Source organism: Coloeus monedula, assembly GCF_965178545.1.
Source record: "Coloeus monedula genome assembly, chromosome: 6".
Classification (NCBI taxonomy): Eukaryota; Metazoa; Chordata; class Aves; order Passeriformes; family Corvidae; genus Coloeus; species Coloeus monedula.
The window spans coordinates 64,850,536-64,873,295 of record NC_138786.1 but is presented as its reverse complement, the minus strand read 5'-3'; positions in this window follow the sequence as shown (position 1 = coordinate 64,873,295).

The following is a 22,760-nucleotide window of genomic DNA, read 5'->3' as shown; positions in this document are numbered from 1 at the left end:
TATACCATAACACTATCTCAGTATGAACAGAGTTAGCAGATACTTAATCTGCTAACACCAGCCCAAATTACAGTTTGAGTTTTTACTCAGATTTACTTCAGCTTGCAGTGTCCTGTGCAGACTGACACAGTGCTCTGCATTGCAAGAGGGTGAGAAGCAGTGGAGGGTGAAGTGTGCGAGAAGGAAATTGCTTTCATCAATAATGATGATCATGAGTCTACAGACCACCAATTCATACAGACCAGATTCCATGAGATATATTTACTGCCAAAATGCAAGCAGTTGAGCAGTATTCGTTTGGAGTACACTGAAATGGCATGCAGCATCCTAGGGATGGCCTGTGTCACGCTCCTTTCCCTCCAAGCCCCCATGGGTGAGACAGCCATCACCCAAGCTGTGCTTGCGGCACAGGCCCCAGCCAGGACACACAGATGATGTTGTGGCCCCGTGGCTGCTGGAGTAGGGGGAAAGCTGGAAGGCAACATCAGTGACTGATCCTTTGGCCTGGGTCTGTGACCATGCAGGGGAACTCAGAGTCTCCTGCAGCTGTACCTTGGGTGGCCAAGCAAGCCCAGCACGCACTGCTGGCATTTCCCAAAGGCCACAGAGCAGCCCCTCGGTTGCCCCCAGAGCTGCTCTGTTTCTGGACATGTCTGTCCTTCCAGGTAGCACCTGGCTGCATGGCCTCTGCTTCCTCAGACACCTACAGTGGCTTGAGGCTCCTGTGGGCTCTTGCTCCCACGTGGGCCTTGCTCTGCACTTGGCCAACCCCTTTGCAGGAACTGCCTTTTGGGAAGCAAAGCTGACAGGTGCCCATCCCACTGTGAACCGCATCTCCACTGAGCATAGGCACAACTGGATGGAAATGCCCTCACAAACACAGCAAACACTCTGCCTGCTTTTACATGAACACCAGTGCAGATCCTGCATGGGGTAGGCCTTGTCTTGCATAAAACAGTAATTTGTCTTTCTAGAAAAAATAATTCCTTTTCACCAAGTTTTCTAATCCTAGTTTGCAAACATTGAAATAATAACCACAGGGTTGGGATCTGTCTTGCATATTATTACTCCTCTCAGGACACACACAGTTTCCTGCGCCTTGCAGTGCTCTAACAGTTGTGTTTTCCTTCAGCCTGCTGAGCAAGTTAAAGTTAGGGGTAAGTGGTAACAGTTCCTGTTGGGGTCCCTCCCCTGCCGTGTAGCCCTGGCAGAGGGGCCCTGAGGGCACAGACACGGGGTTTGCCTGCCCCTGCTCAGCCTCGTTCCCATGGGTTGGTTTGTGTTCCCTGCGCGGGCAGAAGGACCCTCGGTCCGGTGACTGGAACAGTTCCTGGGCAGAGCCCCGGCCATGCGGCTGGGGAAATAAACATCTCTGAAACATCTAGCAAGAATCTGTCTGTCCATATATATTTCCTTTCCACGGGACTCCTGGTTTGATATATGCATGTTGCAGTATCCCCACTGCGACAAGTTCCCAGTTCCTCCCAAGACCATCTTATCTGAGCATTCCCCATCCTTTCTACTACTGATACGCTTAGGAGAAGAGCTGTGCATTGCTTAGTGACTATTCATTTCATCCTTCAGTTTGCACAATTGGGCTATCCCTTGTGCAGCACATTCCCCTCTTAATGAGGTCCAGGCTAATTTATCTGAGAGAAAGTAAAAATAAATAAAAATAACGAGGTCATTTGCAGTCTCTTAACAATGTATGTGCTAATTGAGCTTTAAAATTAAATACAAAATTAATTCCCTAAACTTTTAAGTCACTCTGGGGGAAAATGCAGCAGTCAGAGACAAGAGAGAAGCTATTTTCCCAAGGGTAAAACCAACCAACCAACCAAGGAAAGTGCCTTTCTCCCCTTAAAAGAGCAGCACTATCAAAGCAGGTCTGAAAGTGATCTGCTTCAGAGTCTGAGTAAAGTTAATCACTCATCCATTAAGAATATGACTTAAATGAGATTTCAAAGTCATTCTATTTTCCTCTCCTGTCACTATTATGATGGAATTGCTCTGTGAAATTCCAAAGTTTTTTCCCCATTTTTTTCTCATTCCTTTGTAAACAGAAAGAAGTCTTCATGATAATCTAGGAAAATCCTCTTCCTAAAGCAGTGCTTCCATATCTAACATGTCAGAACCAATTTAGACCTTGATATTTTAACATATTTTCAATAAAGGGTCACAGAAAAACTAGTGGAAGATGCATGATACACGAGCATCAAAGTTGTGTGTTTTGGATCCTATAGCTCAGCTGTAGAAAAAAATGGTCCTGCAGATCATTCCAAAGAGTCCATCAGATACACTGTGATCTGCAAAAGGTTTTTGCTCTCTCCCTTAGAGGTGGTTTGCACATTTTTTTGCAAGAGTCTTTGTCTATCCATGCAGTGATCTACCTGCAGGTCAGTGAGTTCTGAAGCAAAACTCATGTAGTTGTGAACAGGGTGTGATGTGCATGAACTCACAAGCACTTCTTGCCATAACTTGGCAAAGGACAGTGCAGGGCAGTGCTGGTGTCTCAAAGTGGTCTGCTCAGAAGGGTAAACCTCTTACTGTAGCATCCATGGAGGAGGGAGGGCAGCTGTGGAGCCTGTGATCCGCTCTGTCCCAGGAATCATTCCTCTGTGCATATATTTAACAAAGTGCAATTAAAATACAGCCTCTGTGGTTCTCATTCTTCCTGTCCATCATTCTTCAGGCAGAATATTGCATGTCCTTCCCCTCCTCCTGTGGTTGTTAACCATCTTAGCTCTCAGTAGCTCTCTCTGCTTCTTCCTATGGCATCCCTGTCCTCAGTGGAAAGCACACATTGCACAAGACCCTTCCTTTCCTTTTTTTTCAGTAGTTCACATTAAATCTTATAAACCATATAAATTATTCAACAGCTCTGCTAAGTTTTTGGGTAGAATGCATGCATGTTTCACATGGCAGCATTCTGCTGGAAAGTGCTCCCATGATCACATAGACTGCACCATCATGTGTCAGCCTCCAGACTTGATCTCCTGGTAGATTTTGCTGACATACTGATAAACAACTTTTCTATGAGTACTAAAATGGTTGCAAAAAGTACCCCAAAACCAAACGAAATACAGCAGCACCCTTATGTGTCCACCAGTCAAGGTCATCGTTTGTGGGGAGTGCTCATAACTCAGTTATGATGGCCACTGAACGTCTTGCAGCCCTGCAACTGTCCTACTGCCCATGCCACAAAAAATAGCTCCTCTCAGCACATGTCCTGGCTTGGTGCTGCTGCAGGGTCACTCTTGCATCTTTTTTTTTTACTGAAGAGTATCTGCTCATTCAGTGTCTGCCTTTCCCCACCACAGTAGTTCCTTGCAACCTGTTTGTAGTTAAAAGCCCAGAGAGCTGACCTGTGCACTGGCTTTGACGGAGAGTATCTGTGCAGCATCCTCGCTTGCCATCATTCTTCTGACTCTTCAGAACTAGTCTGTTCCTCCAGACTGTGCTTCTGTCTCATCAAAGCTCATCCTGAATAATGCAGCTCCCTGTTTAAACAGATGTGAATGCCAAAGCACTGATCAAAGACATCTTAAAAACACTAGAGTTTTCAAATATCATTTAAGTGTAATAAAAACTAGTCTTAACGTAACAGTAGTTGAAAGTTAAACTCCAGGTATAGTTAAAACATGTATTTGTATTCATCTGCAAGTTTTGGTATGTGCAAGGCAATGCACAAATTTACAGAAAGTAGGAAGGATCTAGCAGTGATGGTGAGCCTGACAAGTATTACAAAGATTGAGAATTATATTGTTCCTTCCACAGAGCCTTCATGTGTCCATCTGAATTTCTGAAGTTCCCTGAAACTGCCCTTGCCTTTGGCAGTTCTATGTGGATGCTGAAAAGCTAGAAGCAGAGAAATTCTCCAGCTTTCTGCCAGCATCCTGTAAAAGGTTTGCTTTCTCATGCAGGCTAGCTGAAAACAGTTTGAGGGTTTTGTAAACCAAGACTTTATCTCACAGGTGCAAGGTTGTTATGCAGTATTGTTATGGTACACTGGAGAAAATATTTTGAAATGGGTGTTGTAAGGTCTTAACCAATCACTTTGGGAGGTGGATGGTCAAAGGACCAACGGCCTCATGCCATTCAAGCGAACCAAGTTATATAAATGAGTTTGTAATTTATTAAATGATTCCATTTCTTCCTGGACTGAACTTATGTCATTATTCTCACCGTCCCCAGCACAACAGCGACAGTTCTAATGAATTTTCCTTTTGCCAAAAAACTTTTATTTTCATGAGGAATGTAATAACATTTTTCATTACGGAAATATGAGACTGTTAACATGTTTTCTTAAGCTCTGGAAAAGACCTCTTGGAGTTGCCTTTCCCAAGTGTCATCTCTACTGTCAGTTTTGCCCATAGCTCAGGAAAGAGGCAGAATCGCTAAATCTTTGCTTCCTGAAGCCGTTTTTAAAAGCATTTGCATTTAAAAAGCATTTTCTGGGTTCCTTAAGTACATGTGCAGAATCTTTCATGACATCACAAATGCCACATCCCTGGATGTTGAATCTTACCTGTAGTCCTACAAGTTAGAGACATCTAAAACTTCAGGTGGAGAGGGAGTTCCCTCCAGCCTTTGCATCTGAGAAGGCTGGTATGTTTTGTTTATTTTAGCACATTCTTCACATGTTTTTGTGCCTTGAAATGCAAATAAACCATATCTGTATTGTCTGTCTGGTTTTGTCTTTGCCAACAGCTGAAGAAAGGAGGAAAATAAACTTCAGCCCAGGAAAAAAAGGACCCCCCTCCCCAGTCACTCTTTGACAGGTCAGGATCCTTCCCTTGGTGGTTTCCAGCAATAACTTGTTCTGCAAGGGGTGGTCAGGCTGTGGGAACCACCCAATCCCTGAAAAACATGGCAGATCCTTCTCTTTACTCCAACCCTCAGATTTGACCCACCTTCTGCTCAGATTCTGAGGTGTCTATTTTATTCCTGGAGAAGCTGTGTTGAGTAAATTATAGGCCACCTCCTTTCAGCTTGTCAATCCTCATGGTGTCCACACGGCCAACATCACTTGTCCTAGCAAGCTGCTGTAGAGGGAGGAGACAAATCCGTTGTTACTTGTCATCTACAGAATGTTTTGGTGGACTATTAGGCCTGTATCTCTAGCATCATATACATTCAGAACCATTGTGTGTTGTGAATATCCTTCAGATAAGCCACAAAACCAGCAGTGTTGTTGTGATGGTGCTGTTCTAGACTGCTTAAGTCCAGCAGTTTGAGTCCAACAATAAATTCACAATGAAGCAAAAATACTGAAGACATGTAGAAATAATGAAGAATTATTACACTGGCTAAGGTTATGCTAGCAACTGTTTTATCTTAAGAAAAAGTGAGAAAAATCTATGGTGAATAAATAATTAATTACAGAACTACAGTGTATCATGCAAACTCTTTCATCTTTTTTTGCCTCTACATTCCCACAGAACATAATAAAGGAACATGCCTGAGACCAGAGTATGACTATTCAGTGAAAACATTAGTTAAATAGTCATATTCAACACATAGAAATCAAAATCACTCACAGTGAGGTATTAGCATAATTACTCACATGGCTGACATGGAAATCTACTTTAATTACTATCATAGTCCAAGTACTGTAAGTATTGCATAGCTTTAGCAACAGTTTCTTTCAAGTGAGAAAGTTTATACGCTTTCCTGCTTCTTCAGACCAGAAGAATAGTCAAGAAACACATTTTAAACTCTCATTCTATTATTTTGCAAGTGCTGGAGGAACAGACCATATTAAGTTTGATGAATTACTACCAGATCAGAATTTTTAAAAGTAGTTCCCTGACTTTTACAGACTGTCTCAGCTACATTTGTTTAACATCTTTAGATCATTTTAAATCAAAGAGGCCAGTCTCACCCCTCTGGTCTTCTGTTCAGAACTGAGTAGTGATTAGAGGACTTCTTAAAATTTATATATGCAATGACCTGAGAGAATTTTTAAATATATTTGCAAGTAAGAACATGCAGTATGAACATATCAGTTGGGTAGCTGTATGTGTGTTGACCTTCTGTTTGGAAGAATAATTTTCTCTGCTCACAGAACCCCAAATTCCTTGTTGTTATTTGAAGCAGTTTTAGAGCTATTGAGCTGATGGCCAAATGGAATGCTTAGTGTGCTTTGAACTTCAGCCTTTCCTCACAACTGAAACAAGTCACTTTGAATCCTAAACTAACATGCTTACCCATGAATTTTCAGTCTTCCTATAAGGCTGTTTGAGAAAGGTCTAGGCTGTTTGTGCTGCTTGGTAGGCACTTTGTGAGAGCCCTGCAAAGAAAAACCGCTTACTGGAAATGTCAAGGGAGCAAAGAACAGAGTACATTTTGTAGCTGCTTTGGACAAACACTGAAAAAGCAAGCAAGGGTGGCACATAGGGGACTGTGGAAAAGGAGGGACAAGAGCCCTCCTTGGATACTTCATCACCATTTCAGATTTATGGACTAATACAATGGACTTTCCAGTGAAGGCCTGAGCTTCTGTGTAGAATCATAGAATCAAAGAATCATAGAATGATGGAATCATACAATCATAGAATATACTGAGTTGGAAGGGACCCATCAGGATCATTGAGCCCAACTCTTGGCCCTCTGCAGGACACCCCAAGAATTCCACCGTGTGTTTGAGAGTGTTGTCCAAACATATCTACCTTCCAAAGAACATGTTGAAATAGCCCGTGAAGCACCACGTCAAAATTGCTGCTCTAGAAAATGCTGTAGTGAGACTGAAGTACTTTTCAGTGAGGGAAATAGGGCTGGTATCTCTGGTTTGAGTTAGACATGTTTGCAGTGTACCACTAGAATGACAGTATTTTTAGCACTGGAAGGGGTGCAATGGATAGACCACCAAGAAAAATACCCAACAAAATGAATAATCTTCTTACTTCAAAATTTTAGAGAACCAGGCTTTAAATCTGGTATGTGTTTAATTACAAATGATGTCATAATGCAACAATGAAACAAAGTGTAGAAGCTCATCTTTCTACTTGCATATTTTCTAGGGGTTTTTTTTGTAGCTCCATGTTGTTACCCATAACTTGTATTTTCTAATTAATTTAAAAATGAATTCAGAATAGTTTTATGACTAGAAGGCTGTTACCAAAATAGTTTTACGACTAAATGGCTGTCATCAGGAACTTGTAATATCCCTGCTTTATGTGCTTGAATTTTCTTTAATGAAACTATGAACTTAATAATTAGAATAGTTTTGATTACCACAAAACGAGCAGTAAATTTCCACAGCAATAGTAGTGGGATTTACTTTTTTTTGTTTTAAAGAAAAGTCAAGCCTTTAGATTTTTTAAACTTATAAAACTCCAATGTCTGAAATGGAGCTAACAAGATCAGCTTGCATGAAGGTTTGAAAATGATTATTTTGCAAACTGTATTACTCATTAGAAAAGCAATTACCCCCTGTCTGTAAAGCCATAGACTATACTCCAGGAAATTTTAAGTGCCCATACAGACAGAACTAAACCGCAAATTTTATTTCACCAAGAGAAGCTGGTTATTCTATTAGGGAACCTTTTCAAGTAAAACATAAATGATAGTGATTCTGCAATTAATTTGTATGAATAATCTTTGGCTAGATTGTAGAATCAGGTTGTGGTGCTTCTCTGTCAAGTATTTCTCAGCAAAAAACATCCAGGGACAAGAGCTTAAAAAAAATCTTCAAGTGTTGTTCCTAGATATGTTCAAGAAGGATATTCTTAGAATAAGGGACAAAGCTGTAGTAAACTGAAATTTTAATGTTTTCTGCCTTTCCTGGTATTAGCAAGTTATACTGCTCATGTGAAGGTGTAGTTTTCAGGTCCTGTTCCTCTAGGTAGCCAGGCTACCACACAGCGTAGACTGTGTAAGTCAATTAAAAAATGCCAGGGAACATTCGCAGGAACTCAGTCCTCTGCACTGCCACAATGCCACGTGCCTTTTGTGCAGCCGTCATCTGTGAGATTCAGCATGGTTCCAAGTAACTCCTGGGCATGGTTCAGGAATTAGATGGATCAGGAGGTATCATCTGCAGCAGCTGTCCTGGAAAGAGGCAAATTCAGCATTGCAGAAGAGGTGGTTTTGAGCTGCAGCACCTGAGGACAGTGCCAGTCATGTTTAACTGGGCTCTTCAGAGCCAGCTGAAGCTCTCCGTGGCTTTGATGTGCTGACACAGAGGGGACCTGCCTGCACAAGGAGTGAGTGTTGGGACTGGATGAGGCGCTGATCCTTCGCTGCCCCTTAGCAGATGGTCCAAGTTCAACACACGGCCTTGGTTTTCCTGCTGGTACATTTCATAACTATTAATCCATCCTTAATCTTGGTAAAATATCTTCCTCAGCATGTGCCTTCTGCTTTGGGATGGATTTTTAGGCCACCTGGGCACATAGCAGGTAACTACAGATGCCTCACCTGTGCTAGTCATGGGTCAGTGAAGGAGATGCTCTTTTAAGCAGGGACTGAGATTTCTGCCTTGACACAGAAGGTTTGCTAGTAGGAAACTCAGAGATACGGTTATCCTTTCTTTGGTTACTACTTTTTTTATTATAACAAGCAGGGGAGAAAAGTTTTCATTTTCTCAGTGACTTTTAGAGCATAAACTGTTATTGAAAGTAGTGTTACCTTGAGATGAATAAAGACTAAATGGGGACTTTTTTCTGAACTTTGTTGTACAATTGTGTAGCATTTTTCCCTGCTTTGTCTTGGCTTTTAATGTTCCCTAATACAGTTGCAGTGTAGACTATCAGAGTACTTCTAAACTACCTCAGCCAAAAAAAGCTACTTTCATATTTCCTCGCATAGTGTTCACAGGTGTTTTGTGATCACAGGTTTCAATTTTTGTTGTTTATTTACACCAAAACAGATAAAGCAGCTAAACCTAAAGCTCAGAAATAGAAAATTCCAGCTTCCTGTCATTTCTGCTATCTCAAGTATGAAATCTTTAGTATGTTTGTTTTCCTGAAGTTTGGTGTGTCAATACCAAGAAAATACCTGTCTATCTCTCTACCTGTTACTCTCTCTTAGACATCCGTAAGGTTGGGATTACTCTGGTACTTGTCTGTGAACAAATGGCACTGCTATACGTGGTACCAATGGGAAACCTAACTTTGACACAAAAACAGCCAGTCTCAGTGTAAAGGCTGTTTCTTCCTTTGGCTGACTGAATTAATCAATAATCCCTTAGATTTGTCCTTTCTTTGTCTTGTGCACTGTCATAGAAAAAGGAAAATGGGTGAATTCATCAAATGGGTATGTCTTATAGGACTTACTTAAGAAACAATTAATTGACAGGACAGGAAATTTGGATGCAATGTCTTTCCATATGTCTTTATCCAGTATCTTTCCACTGAACAAATCCACTTATTTATTTAATGAGTTCCCCAGTAACTTTGGGGAATAAAAATTCATATCAGTGCAGAATAACTGCTTCAAAATAACAGTGGAGAATGATAAAATCAGATACTACCTCCCTGCCCCCAGATAATGACCCCCCTTCACACATGTGCAAGAGCACACATCAGGGTGGGCTTTTGCTGCCGAAGCCATGGCCTGTCATAGTGCGCCCCAACCCTACTGCCCCAAACATTGTCAGCTCCTGGAAGAGTGATTTGTGCCCTCCCACCCACTCCCAGGAGGTGCATGGGGAATGGATATTCTTGTTCTTTGGAAATAGCCAGGGTTAGAGCTGATTGCTAAGTGGGATTGTTTTTCTGACAAAGGCACCTTTTCCTTGCTAGACTGTTGGCATTACACAGTTTTCAAGGGCCCACATTCATTTGCCACACGAGTGTTTCCAAGTGTAAATTTGAGATTCTACAGACACAGGTGGATTTCTTCAGCTACAAAGTGTATTCTTTACTATAGGTCAAAAAAGTGGATACTATTTATAAAACTCAGGCTGCCAAAATGAAATCACAAGTAATGCAAAGACTTGCTGCTTGGAGCCTGTCAAAACCTATTTGCTGTTTTGGGTGGCATTCAACTTCCAGCAGTAAGAATTTGATGGACCTTCATTTCACACCTTCAAAGAGCCTTACATGGCTCAAAAGTCCAACTGAAGAAAACACCAGGGAGAAAAATATAAACAAATGTGAGTGCAAGTAAGAAAGAAACAGACACTGGGAGAGCTGACATCTCTGAAGCTTGGTGGTGGCCAGGGAATAACTGTGGCAGTGCTTCGAACAAACCTTTTTGCCATCTGCTTACCTTCAGCAATACTTACCTTGTAAGTCTTTGTCATGGGATAAAGTAATTACTGTGGTAAAGCAAGTGCAGATGGGTTCTTTTACTGATGTGGCAGAAATTAAAATGACTGTATGAATTTACCACTGATCATAGTATTGGCAACTTAAGCTTCTCACTGAATCACTGCCACAAGGGAAGACTTTAATTGTGCCATATCATTTTCCAGACCAAGTGACAAAAAAAGAAAATACGTATTTATTTATTGTGATGGTTTTTGTAATAGGGGTTAATTTAGTTTGCAGTTTCACCTTCAGCAGTAGGAATGCCCTTTACACAGAGTACTTATCAAGCACCTTTGATGTGCCAGTAAGACCACTGAAGAAGTGACCTGCATTTCACACAGAGGTAGTCACCTTTATAAATTTTCATTGCTACTTTGTGATAGGGTTTTAGATTTGTTTAGTTTGGTTTAGTATCTACAGTATTTCATTTTGCCCTTGCTCCAGAATCTCATTTATAAGCAGAATATAAGCTTCCAGCCGAATTAATCATCAAACAGCCATGCTTTTCTTTTGGCAAGAATCAGCAGGATCAGATTCTGTCTAGCTCATACAGGTGTTAGAGATAGCAGATATCCAGCAGATATCAGCAGAAGTCATGAGCAAGCGTGGTAGGAGCTGAGAGCCATCAGTGTGGAGAGTGCACTCTTCCCCTTGGATTTGGTCTGGCTCTGGCCCTTGTTTTAGGGGTGATGCTGCTAGAACAGGAATCACTTTCCTCTTGTGCTCTCGATGTCCTGGGCATCAACAGACTCCATTGTGTTTGCTGTTTCATCTGACTCCTGGTCAGCTGTGTTCAGTGAGGTGTCCCAGTGTTGAGGAGCAGCAGGCAAAGGGCGACAGCTCAGGACCTGTTGCAGAAGCTGTTGCTGTAACCCTGCTCAGCAAAGCAAGGGCTGAGGAGCTGATGGAGAAGGGTGATAGGGAAGTCTGAAGTGGGAGTGACACATAGTCAGTGCTTCCTCCAGCCAAAATCAAAGTCTGGGAACCCCTTCTTCAGTTGCTGATAAAACCTGGGGTCTTAAACCACACAGGTGTTAGTTTTTTTCTTGCAATATGACTCTCCTAGTGTGCGTAAACCCTTACAGAAGGTATAGCAGCAGCAGCAGTCGTTCCAGGGCACACAGCAGGCAGGCTGATGCAAACACCTCCATGAGGTTTTGTGCTGGGACCTTTCTCCCTGACCTCTTCACTTCTCAGTGCTAGAGCAACTGAAAAGCCTATTTCTGCAGACGTGATACTGGGCAGCCCAGATGGAACCATGTCAGTGCCCCACACCGCAAGCTGCAGGCTTTCAGTCACATTGGGATGGCTGTAGTTTCACAAGAACTACAGTAGTATAAACTGTAATATACTACTCTGCTTTGAATCTTCAATTAACCAGCCTACTAGGTGTTAACAACAGTTCATGTTTTTCTGCTTCATATTGCTCCTAATCAATTTGAGCAACAGATTGCCACGGAAGACTGAATTAAACTATCTGTGACATTAATTCCATTTTTGTTTTATGTTTGATGATATAAAGCTGCTAACTGCTTTGTAGTTATGAGTGATGGATTTTCAAGATGGCAAAGATGTTCCAAGTTTCATTAAAAAACAAATGAATGGAAGGATATTTAGTGGGACTTTTTCCTGCAGATTTAGATCCTGCCTAGGAATCTGGAGTGGCATAGAATAAGGTGAGGAGAGAAGCTTCTTAGTGCCAAACATTTTTTTTTCTGATTATTATTGAGTTGCAAAGCTACTTTGGAAGAGAGGATGTGCATGCAGGGAACCTGTCTGTACCCAAGAGCCAGAGAACAGAAACATGGCATAACCACCTCATGAGGTGTTTTTCCGGCATCACTCCAGCTCTGAGCCTGCAAAAGGATGCTCACAAGAAGTGGGTTTTGTCATGTCACTCTACCCCCTAAATTATACAGACAGTCTATTTAGAATGTGACTCACTCTAATTAAGAACCTCTCCTGCTAGAAGAAAACAAAAGGGGTTGGATATTTACTCTCTTTAACTAGAGTCACAAGTGATTATGGCTCTTTATAAAACCTTTAAGAAATAGTGATACATCGAAAAGTGGTAAACTGGCTCAGGAAGAAGTAAATTTCTTGAATGACCCATCAAGTGATGAAGTCAAGATGAGACACCTGTTGAAGACAGAGGCTAATAAGTGCTCCATAGATAAGAAAAGGATTATCCTTTTGCCTTAAAAATTAAAGTTCAAGAGGGAAGGTTTGAGGCTTTAATTTGTTGCTCTATCAAGGAGTTGAAAAGAAACTGATTTTATACACTGTTTTTTCCTGTAGTTTATGCTGGATATAGATCATCAGTTCTTTAATTCAGCTCATACAAGGATCTTCTTCAAAGATTCTAAAAGAGTTATGCAAAGATTCTTTGCATAACTCTTTCAAAATTTTTTTGTATTGTCTTTTGCTGCAGTTACATGTTTTGTTGCCACAGTGGAGGCTGCAAGATACAGTTTGGGGCTTCTGCTGCTTTTGAGAGGTTTCTCATACACCAGGTGAGTTCAAATTGTTCACACATTGGTGATTTAAAGTCAGTCCCCAGGTGCTGAGACAGGAAACAAGTGTCTGTCGAGACAGGTTGTTCAGATCACTCTTTTGAACACTACCGAGTACAAACAAAAGCTCTTCAGCACTGGTGGATTCTTTTGCCTCCCTGGTGCTCCACTGTAGCTCCTGGCATGCAGATGTTAGGGAAAAAAATTCTCTTTGAGGACAGAGCCAATACTCAAATCCTTTGGCATTCATCGTTTTCTAAGTATCTTATGTTACATTTTACATATTTCACTCCAAGTTTAAAGTTTAAATTCAGTCATGCTTTTTAGCTCTAAGACTGATGGGGTTTCATAAGTTTATTTTTTGTTTATTGGGGATTTCTATGTCCTTACTTTTCATAATACACTCTGGAATTTTCATGGGGTAATCCACTAATTTTTAACAGTCAACATAACTGTAATGATACAAACATAGGTAGGCCAGTAATAAACTACAAATAACAGCACTTTGAATCCATCTTTCCTTACAAAAAATCTCCTCCTTTGTCTTTCCTAGCTAGATAGCTCTATCTGAAAGTGAAGGAGTCTATCAATGTATCAGAAACATAGAACAGAGATTTTTTTTTCTCTGACAGTGTCATTTTCACATCAAAAAAAGGCTAACATTTCAGTTCTGGAAGCAAGCACTCTCAGTGCTGTCATTTTTGTAATTCTGATGGGAAATCTCATGATCATATTTTCTTTTCAAAACCCAGCTTCTGGAGATGTGGTCTCATAATCCGTCGCACTTTTATTTCACTTGTTAAAACTTTAGACATCAAAGAATACTTTAGGTTCTGTTAAAGTATGTAATTATTTTAAACATTTCTGATTCTCTTTATGTCTACATCTTCATAAAGTGTGAATTTAAATTGTGATTTTACATTCAAAGGCTGATTGTACTTTATAGTTTAATTCTTCTTTTTAATGATTTTTCAGAACAATTGCTCATTCTGACATTTTGTTACAGTGTAACACATTATCCAGTATATAAGCAGATAATTTTCTCTGTTTGGAAAAAAGCCAGCATCACTTTAAATGTGCTTTGAGCATGCAAATGAAACCTACAACAGCTCTTGGCCAGGTGATGGTCAGTGACACAAGGAAAACCTCAGGATAAGGGACAGCAAGAGACACCAGAAACCTGAAGCAATTTGCAGGGATTCTGCTGAAGCAGCTGGTCCTCAAACCAGCAGGCTTTGGTTGTCTCTTGCAGTCCTCTCTCCCTCAAGACAGTTCTTCCTGAGGCACAATATGCCCAGTGGGTTATTATTTTGAATACAATTTGCAGGTGGATTTCCCCGGGGTCTCTAGTGCTGCAGCAAGCATAGTCAATACCTCAGGACACCTGCTGCCCTGGTGCAGGATGGTTCTCATGTTGGCCCAGCCTTGGTCATGAATTACACAGCACAAGATTTGCCTGGCACTCAGGGATCCTTTTTCTGTGGTAGAAAAGGAATTAAAAATGAAACTACACGTGTGCAGCCAGCTGAACCACCTTGCACACTGAGCCTTGCCGAGCCAGGGAAGGCACTGTCTCCAGTTACTGCCATCTTCAGTATCTGATCCAGCAAGAAGAGCCTTTGATTTTGTGACAGTTGTTTCAAACCCCAGAAGATGGGGAAAGTGCAGCAATAAAAATACCCACATCTTCTGACAGCTTGTGCATTCCCACAGGCAACTTCCCTTGTGCAGGACACGCACTGCAATGGCCTGTCACAGGGTCACTTGCCTGCTGCAGTGACCTTCAAGTGCTCCAGCCACCCATCAAGATCATACTTGTTGTTAGCAAAATATAAAATTGATTAGAATTAACAGAGATAAATAATTTGAAATGGAAATGTAATTGAGAGGAGATGATGAAGAAATTAATATTGAATCTAATGAGGTAACTTAAAATACTTCAAATTAAGATTACTTTGATTCCTTATACTAATTGCCAAATTTTAAATATGCAACGGGGTTGAAATTTAGGAAGACAATGTTGGCACCCTTGAGACATCCTTCCATGGTTGCATTTGAGCAGTCAGACAGTGACGTGCCATACAAGACCTCTCAGCTTCCACAGCCTCACTCAGATGGACTCTCTAGAGTACAGAAAAAAACAGTACCAAAGTTTATCCTGACCTCCACCGGTCCAGAATGTCACTATTCACAGTTTAGTGACAACAAAGAAATACCTGACAAACGTGTTCTACACTACATGCAGAAATATTTTCTTCTCAGCTAAAACTGAAACAGCTAGAACAATAAAACTGTTTTCTATATACCTTTTTCCATTTTCTTTAGTCCCTAAAGATTAATTATATAGCAAAGGAATATTTATGCAGAAGATTTTCTTTAAAGCCACTGTATATAATTCTGCTTTCAGCAAAAGATATTCCATGTGATTTGACCAGTTTTCTGAGCCTTTTTCTTTAAACGAAGTCAACCAAAAACCTCTCGAATTCAACTTATACATACCCTCCAAAGTAGCTCTGTAGGCAGATGATGTACTGGGAAGGTGATGTAGTTCTGACGTCTCCTCAGGGAAACAGAAAGCACAGCTCATCAGAGGACCTGGCCCAGCAGGTTTAGCCATCTAGAGCAGTGTGGTGAGAGGCTGGTGCCTAGACATCTCAGATCCTCCCTAGGTACAGCGTATGGCAAAGTGTAATGTGTTCCCAAGGTGGTTAAGAGACTACAGCCTCAGTCTGTAGAAGAGGAACACAGGTTCTTGCCCTGAAAAAACTCAATTCCAGCTGCCCATCACATGAGGGCTTGCTAAAAGTGAGAAGGGATCATCAGTGTGTGACCTGAGACCAGCAAATAAGAAATTAAATATCACCATTTTTAAGTGTTTAATTACTGCTCACATTGTGTGTTCACCTTTACTTTGATCTTTAAAGAGCCGCTTGAGCTGCACTGAGTCAAGCCTTCGGGCTGGCTCATGGACTCATGGCATGCAGAGCAAGCAGAACTTGGCAGGTGCTCTGGAAGAAGCTTGTCACCTTCTAAAGTGGTGGGGTATTTTTCAGTTATTATCGGAGATGCCTCATGGCCCAGCAGCAAGAACATCGACTAAACTTTGCAGCCTCAGGGCTGAACCACTGGGACTAAACTACCTTTATCTCAGGTAAGGGAGGAGCTAGCTCATAGAAATATGGGAAGACAGCTCATTTTCTTTGTTGTAATTGCCCCTTCATCATAAAGAAGTGGCTGCTTCTCTTGAGAGAATTCTCCCAGAGATTGATGACTATCCACATAGTCCTTCTGTGTAGGAACTCAACTGTCTGGTAGTACTGTGTCTTACCTGTATTTTTCAGAGGTGCAGCAGATTGTTTTTCTTTTCTGCTGTATACACGATTCACATAGGATTTCTCATATCGTTCCTGTTCTCTGGCCCCCCAAGAGAATGGAACAGGCAACTTGAATCCATATCATCTTATTGCGCACAACTTCATGATATAATCCTCTTTCTGTGGGCAAGGTAGAGGAAAAGCAGCCTCTTCTCACACAGTGCTCATGACGGTGCAGGACTTCTCTTGGCAAAGCTCTCGATGAACTGTGGAAGCCACAAGCACTAAAGCAGGAACAGAGAAATGCCTCGAGGGCCAGCTAAGGCACCTGGCACAGCTTTGCAGAGGGCAGTTTGTAGCAGGTCAGACTAAGATCTCCTGCCATCCCCTCATCCTGCTGCATGGGTAGATCTCTGCTGTGTCTGTTGGCTCCTGCTGGGGTCAGTGGCACCCACAGAAACCCAAAGTGGGGCACACCTGGGGCTTCTGCATCCCCTCTGTCCTGCCCCGAGCTGTCTGTGTGCCTGGGCACAGCCCCTGCTCCCCCATGGCACCGGTGGAGCTGGGCCATTGTGTCCTGTGGGTGGCTGACTATGCTGCTGCCCCCAACAGAACCTAGACTGGTGCAAGCACCTTGCCTACCATTACCCCAGCACCACTGGCTGTCTAAAATAGCAATCTTCATTTATGTAATTAGCACTAATTGGCCATTAGGCCCTCAAAAGGTCAGGCTGTGCTACCAGGGGATGGGTGTAAGTGTACAGCAATGGCTCTGTGTTCTGCCCCAGTGGGGCTGCAATCTGCTATCCTTTCAATGCCCTGGGTCAGAATGCAAAACAGCAATAGATTAATCCCTACATGCCTTATGGAAACATCTGTCCTGGAGGATTTGCTGCTGCTCATGGGTTGGTGGGGTTTACCAGTCCTGCAGAGGCAACGAGCCCCAGAAACATCCCCTGGAGTACCCACAGAGCTGCCAGGGACTGCCTGGTCTGAGCCTGGCATTGTTATCTGATTGTTCTTTTATCTGAACTACAGAGCACAGAAGAGCTGTCTTGGGGATTTTCTGGAGACATGGAAAATGTATATACTTTGGCTGACATTGTGAGCTCCTGCTTTTAGAAAGGTGTGATAGATTTATTGTGGGAAAATAGATTCCTTGCGCTGCAATTTTGCAGTTCACTCCAACACGATTTTTTTGTTTGCATCATATACAATTCTGACACAGATGCATGATATGGTTTTATACACCTTATTCCTCAGCCATTTACCCTTCTGTCCTATATTGTCAGGAGAAAAGAAATGCTCCTGTATATTTGCATGATGATAAAGCTTTTAGTCCACTGTTTCCTTTTTACTTTCCTAACCTAATGTTCAAGTGCTTTCTTTTTTTAAAGTTTATTAATTAACAAATTACTTTGGTAGATTTGATGTGACCTTGTTATTTTCACAAATACCCACCCCAACAATTTGTGATAAATATCTGCAGCCTAAAATCTAAGATAGCTGGCAGCTATGTCTCTATAAATAACAACCTTTTCATGGTACCTTCCAGACTTTCTTAGCCGCTTGAAGACTTTGGTTGCAATAGGTTGTATTTTTGTCATCTTTCCCTCTGCAGATTCTCAGAGCTGTCCTGTGCTTTGCCTCTGGGAAACAGAGGTGAACAAGAGTGTGATGGAAATCAACAGCTGATAAACCAAATGTTGTGAAAACATTGGCCCTTCTCCTGGTGCTTTATTCAAAAATGAAACCTTTGCTTATCTTGAGTTCTTATGTGAAAAACCTCATAGCTGCACTGGGACAGTGTGTGGATCCAGGCACTGCTGCTGCAGGGAGGGTGCTGGGATCTGCCAAATGGGACAGCACTGATGCCGGGGAGGTGAATTGCATCCACAGCAGATACAGCTCTGGGGAACTCAGAGAAATTCAGCAAGACTCTCCTAAAGCAAGGAAGAGCATGATAATCTGCCTGATTTTGTCCTTTGACAGGTTATCACTGAAAATAACTGACCCAGGGAAAGAAACTGACAAATACTCTTAACAAGGCAAAGCAATAAGTTTGCCAAATACCATGAGTGATTCCAGGTCCAGCATAGGTCTCAGCTGAAGCCAAGGAGAGCTGTTCTGCTGTATTTTCAGAGCACTGCGGGTCCCCAGCTGGCGGTAGGGTGGTGTGGGCTGGTGCTGCAGTGGTGACAGGGATGTCATCAGCCCAGATATGACCCTGTGAGACCAAGATTGTCTCCACAGTTGCCTGTTCTGATAAAAGCTGCTCAACTGACTGACCACAGGCACACCTTGGTCTCAGCCTGTGCTACTGAGGTGTTTATCAGTTTGCCTCTTCTGAATTACCTTCCTGAGGGAAATTCTGGATCCAGGCCCACAGGTGTCATGATGCCACTGGTGCATGTGGGACAGGTGAGGGACACTAAGGTCCCCATGGTGTGTGGGCAGTCTCCACTAGTCCTGGTCCACAGGGTCAGTGTCAGCTACCTTTGAGCTGTGCTGATAATAATAGCAAAAAAAGTTTAAACCTGGTACAGGCAGTAATATACATCTAAACAGGCATCTCATGTTGCACTTTCAGTGTTGCACTCATTGACAAATACAACAGCCTGTTGGTTGTTAAACAATCTGAAGTTAAATTCAGATTTCTTAAAATTTTTTCCTAATAGAAAGAATAACAAAGAGTTAGGGTTAGGGTTAGGGTTACATCAACTTCAGTTCTGATGTAAAAAGCAGAATTAATCTCTTACTAAAGATTCCAAAGCTTTAAAAATGCACTTAAAATTTTGTTTATTGCCATATTTAATCCTAAATTTCAAAGAAAGTGATGTCATGACTCACACCTGCTTGTATTGTCTAGCATTATTCCCAGAAGGACTAATCAACAGATTTGATGCAAAAGATTAATTACAGTCCTCTCAGGAGACAGTTTGTTTACTAAACAATCAGCCATATGCAAATTCCTGACTCACCATGCCATGTTTAATGGCTTCTTGAGGGAGTGTAACAGTTTGTTTATGTTTTCACACAATTACTTCAGCTGAGAAGTTGCTTTTAGGGAAGAGGTGGAACTTGGAAGTAGTTGAACTTTATTGTCCAATGCACCAAAGGAAGATGCTTTCTGTGAAAGCAAATGGAGCTGGCTTCCGCATTCACTTTTAGGATAAAAAGCCATGCCAACCCCTTTTTTATCCTGTTTCCAATGAGCACTTTGCTGTGCAGACATTGTATAAAGCCAGTGAAAGGAATGGCAGCTGGGAAGCTGCACTCTGTGTGCACAGGGTGTGAACTGGCTGGTGCGAACCAAACACGCGAAAAGCAACACAAGTGAAGGATGGGGGGCTCAGCACAGTTTAGGCGGTTGCTTCTACACCCAGGTTAAGGGGGGTACTAAGTGATTACCAGGTGCTGAAGAACAGATGGATTTAGGTTGTGGGTGCTGGGAATGGGGTCCTGCAGACCTCTGTGTGCAGACAAAGCCCGGAAAGTCCAGCCTCTCAGCAGAGCAGAGAGCCACCTAGGGGAGAAAAGTGTCAAGTCATCAGACGTTTTAAAAAAATTTTCCCCCCAACTTTAGCTTTCTGTACAATTAATTTAAAATTTAATGTCATATGAAAAGGCAGCTCATGGGATAAAAATGGCCAAGGACTAATTCCCTGTAAGAGTATGGGACTACATAGCAGAATAACAGCTCATTTAGAATTAACAGATTTAAAAATTGACTACTTTTTGTTTGCAATTTATGGTGCTACAAATCGTTGTATGGTTCTGGTTTAGATCATTGCACAAGTGTTTGATTGTACTTTTCAGCCTCCTGGAGAAAAGCAACACTAGTGTTTTCCCTTGTGGAGATGTGGCACTGAGTGCTGATGAGATAATAGAGTCACCCAGAATCTCCTGAGTAGAAAGAGACCCACAGGGATCATTAAGTCCAACTCCTGGCCCTGCACAGGATACCCCAGCTATTCCACAGTGTTGTCCTAATGCTTCTGGAGCTCTGGCAGCCTTGGGGCCGTGCCCATTCCCTGGGGAGCCCTTTCAGTGCCCAGCACCCTCTGGGCAAAGAATCTTTCCCTGATCTCCAGCCTGACCCTCCCTGACACAGCTCCAGCCGTTCCCTCGGGTCGTGTTCCTGGTCACAGAGAGCAGAGATCAGAGCTGCCCCTCTGCTGTCCTTTGGGAGGAGCCTGAAGCCTCCTGACCTCAGTCTCCTCTCCTCCAGCTGAACAAACCAAGTGTCCTCAACCTCTACTCCTATGGTGCCTTCAGATACTTCACCATCTCTGTGTCCTGCCTTTGGACACTCTCTAATAGCTTTATATCTTTCTTATATTTTGGTGTCCCAAACTGCACACAGTAATACTTGTCTTAAATGCCAATGTTCATTTTGGAGAAATAATTTGGGTTAACTAGACTTAAAGCGTTACCCTGCCTAGTTTAGGAAACGTGACTGAAATGTGTTTTTTAAAAGCCTCTGTATCCTTTACTCAAATATCTGCGAGAATATTTAAGCTCTGAAAATCAGGGTGTGGTTTTTCAGTGCAGCATCCCTTTTGTTGCTCTGCATGATTATACATACTATTAAAAATGGGTAGTTTCGATGCTCTTCTCTAATTAAATTTTAATTGTTTCCTAGTTCTTAGTATTTCAAATACATTTATTCTCCCAACATGACCCACCTTTCGGGGACATCTTGGTACTTAGTTAATAAATACTGACAATTCCATTTACATGTATATACAATGAACACTATATGTATTCATTTCATAACGATGTAATATTACGTGTTCTTTACATGGATATAAAAGATATACTCTGTGTACAACATATGTGTCTCTATTTGTGGAACCATGTACAGGAATGTTGTATAATCAGAGGTGTTCTTATGGTAAAGGAAAGGTAAAAGCAATCCTGCTGCATAATCTAGTATCAACAGCCAAATAAATCAACCTTTATTCCTAGACTTCTTTCTTTGTATGCCTGGAAACATATTTTACATAACATTTAAAAAGCAGGACATTTATGGCAAATGTCATCAATCTCAAACTGCCAAAAATACAATTTCAGTGGCAGAATTTAACATTTACAGCATCACAAGTTTCCTATGCTATTAATTTCTTAACATTCTCTATACCACTGACATGGGCAATATTGATATATGGAAACCATTCAGAAGTCTGTTAAATTTAATGGTGGAAAGGGAATTCAGTGGGCCTGGAAAACAACTTTAAAAATACCTAATTTTTCAATAATTTAGGAAAATAGACACTGTATAAAGGGTGAAACCACTTATTTCTTTTTTGACTCAGAAATTTTTAAACTTTTTTGGATTAAAATTACTAAATTTTCTGTAATTTACTGTATGACATAATACCGACAGGATACATATAGAGAGAAAGCTCTACAAATCCAGGCTGAGAACCTTGACGTGATGCATTTTGAACTTATGCTAATGGCTTCCCACATCCATCCCCCATATTCAGGATGACTGACATATTGTCAGAAGCAAAAGAGCTGCAGATGAAAAATTAAATTGTGCATGTGGAAGAGGGTGAGTATGTTCCTGTGCCTATTACTAATTCTTACTTTTAGTCCTCTGTGGACGCACAGCAGTTAGTGCTGCCACTGCAGTGTCTGACCTGGCATCCCTGGCCCTGCTCAGCACACGGGTCCTGGAGCACTTGGTACCCTGGCACTGCCACACACGGAGCAGCCCTGTGCCGCTCCCAGCTCCTGGTGAACATCCTGGTGCTGTGATCGTGTCGTGTTCCCCGGCTGGGGGCTGGCAGGGCTCAGCACCTGCAGCCCCATGAGCCGTGTCTGGAGCTGAGCCCGGGCACAGGTCACAGCTGGTGACTGCAGTGGGTGCTGAGGTGGTGTGGCGTTCCTGACCCCTGCACTGCTGTAGGTTGTAATGCCTAACTCGGAAAACAATGTTCTGGGTAGGGATAGAAGTAATCAAGGAGCTCCTTGGCTAAATTTGCTAAAGTTGCTCCAGCTTTGAAAAATAAAAAAAAGCCGTGAAAAGCAAAGTCAGAAGCCCTCTCAGTACATAGGACAAAGTGGATTTTGAATCTTCCCTTCCAGATTTCACATCTGGTCCCTAAACTACTTTTGACCTTGAATTGGACAGGGAAGCTGAGGCCACAGCAGAAAGTCTGGGGAGTGATATATCTAAATTCCTAAAAGGGAATTTAATCCTTAATTTACATACAAAAAACCTATACGCACACACTTATTTTGCATGAGAACATTGATAAGAAGAGGCAAGAGATGAAAAATTGTGGAGATGTAAATTGCACAAAAACTATATAGGTTAATCAAGACCAGAGGTGCCTGTGATGATCTTCAAAGGGTACAAAAAGATGGTGCTGTGAATGGAGAACAAGATGATGGGCAAAATTCAGTACATATGCAAAGTAATTTGCACAGAGGAATTAACTGGAACAATTTATACTCCTGGCTATGCTCTAAATTAACTGTATAAAACCCAGAAAAAAAGATCTCTGTATCACGGGAAAGCTCAAAGACTTAACATGTAGATACTTTCTAAGGAGCAAGTCATTAGAATGCAGACAGAACAGGATAAAACAACACTGGAAGTGTTGGGAAGCTGTCAAAGAAATCACTGTTACACACTCACCCAAAATAGTCCGTTCAGGTCAGTG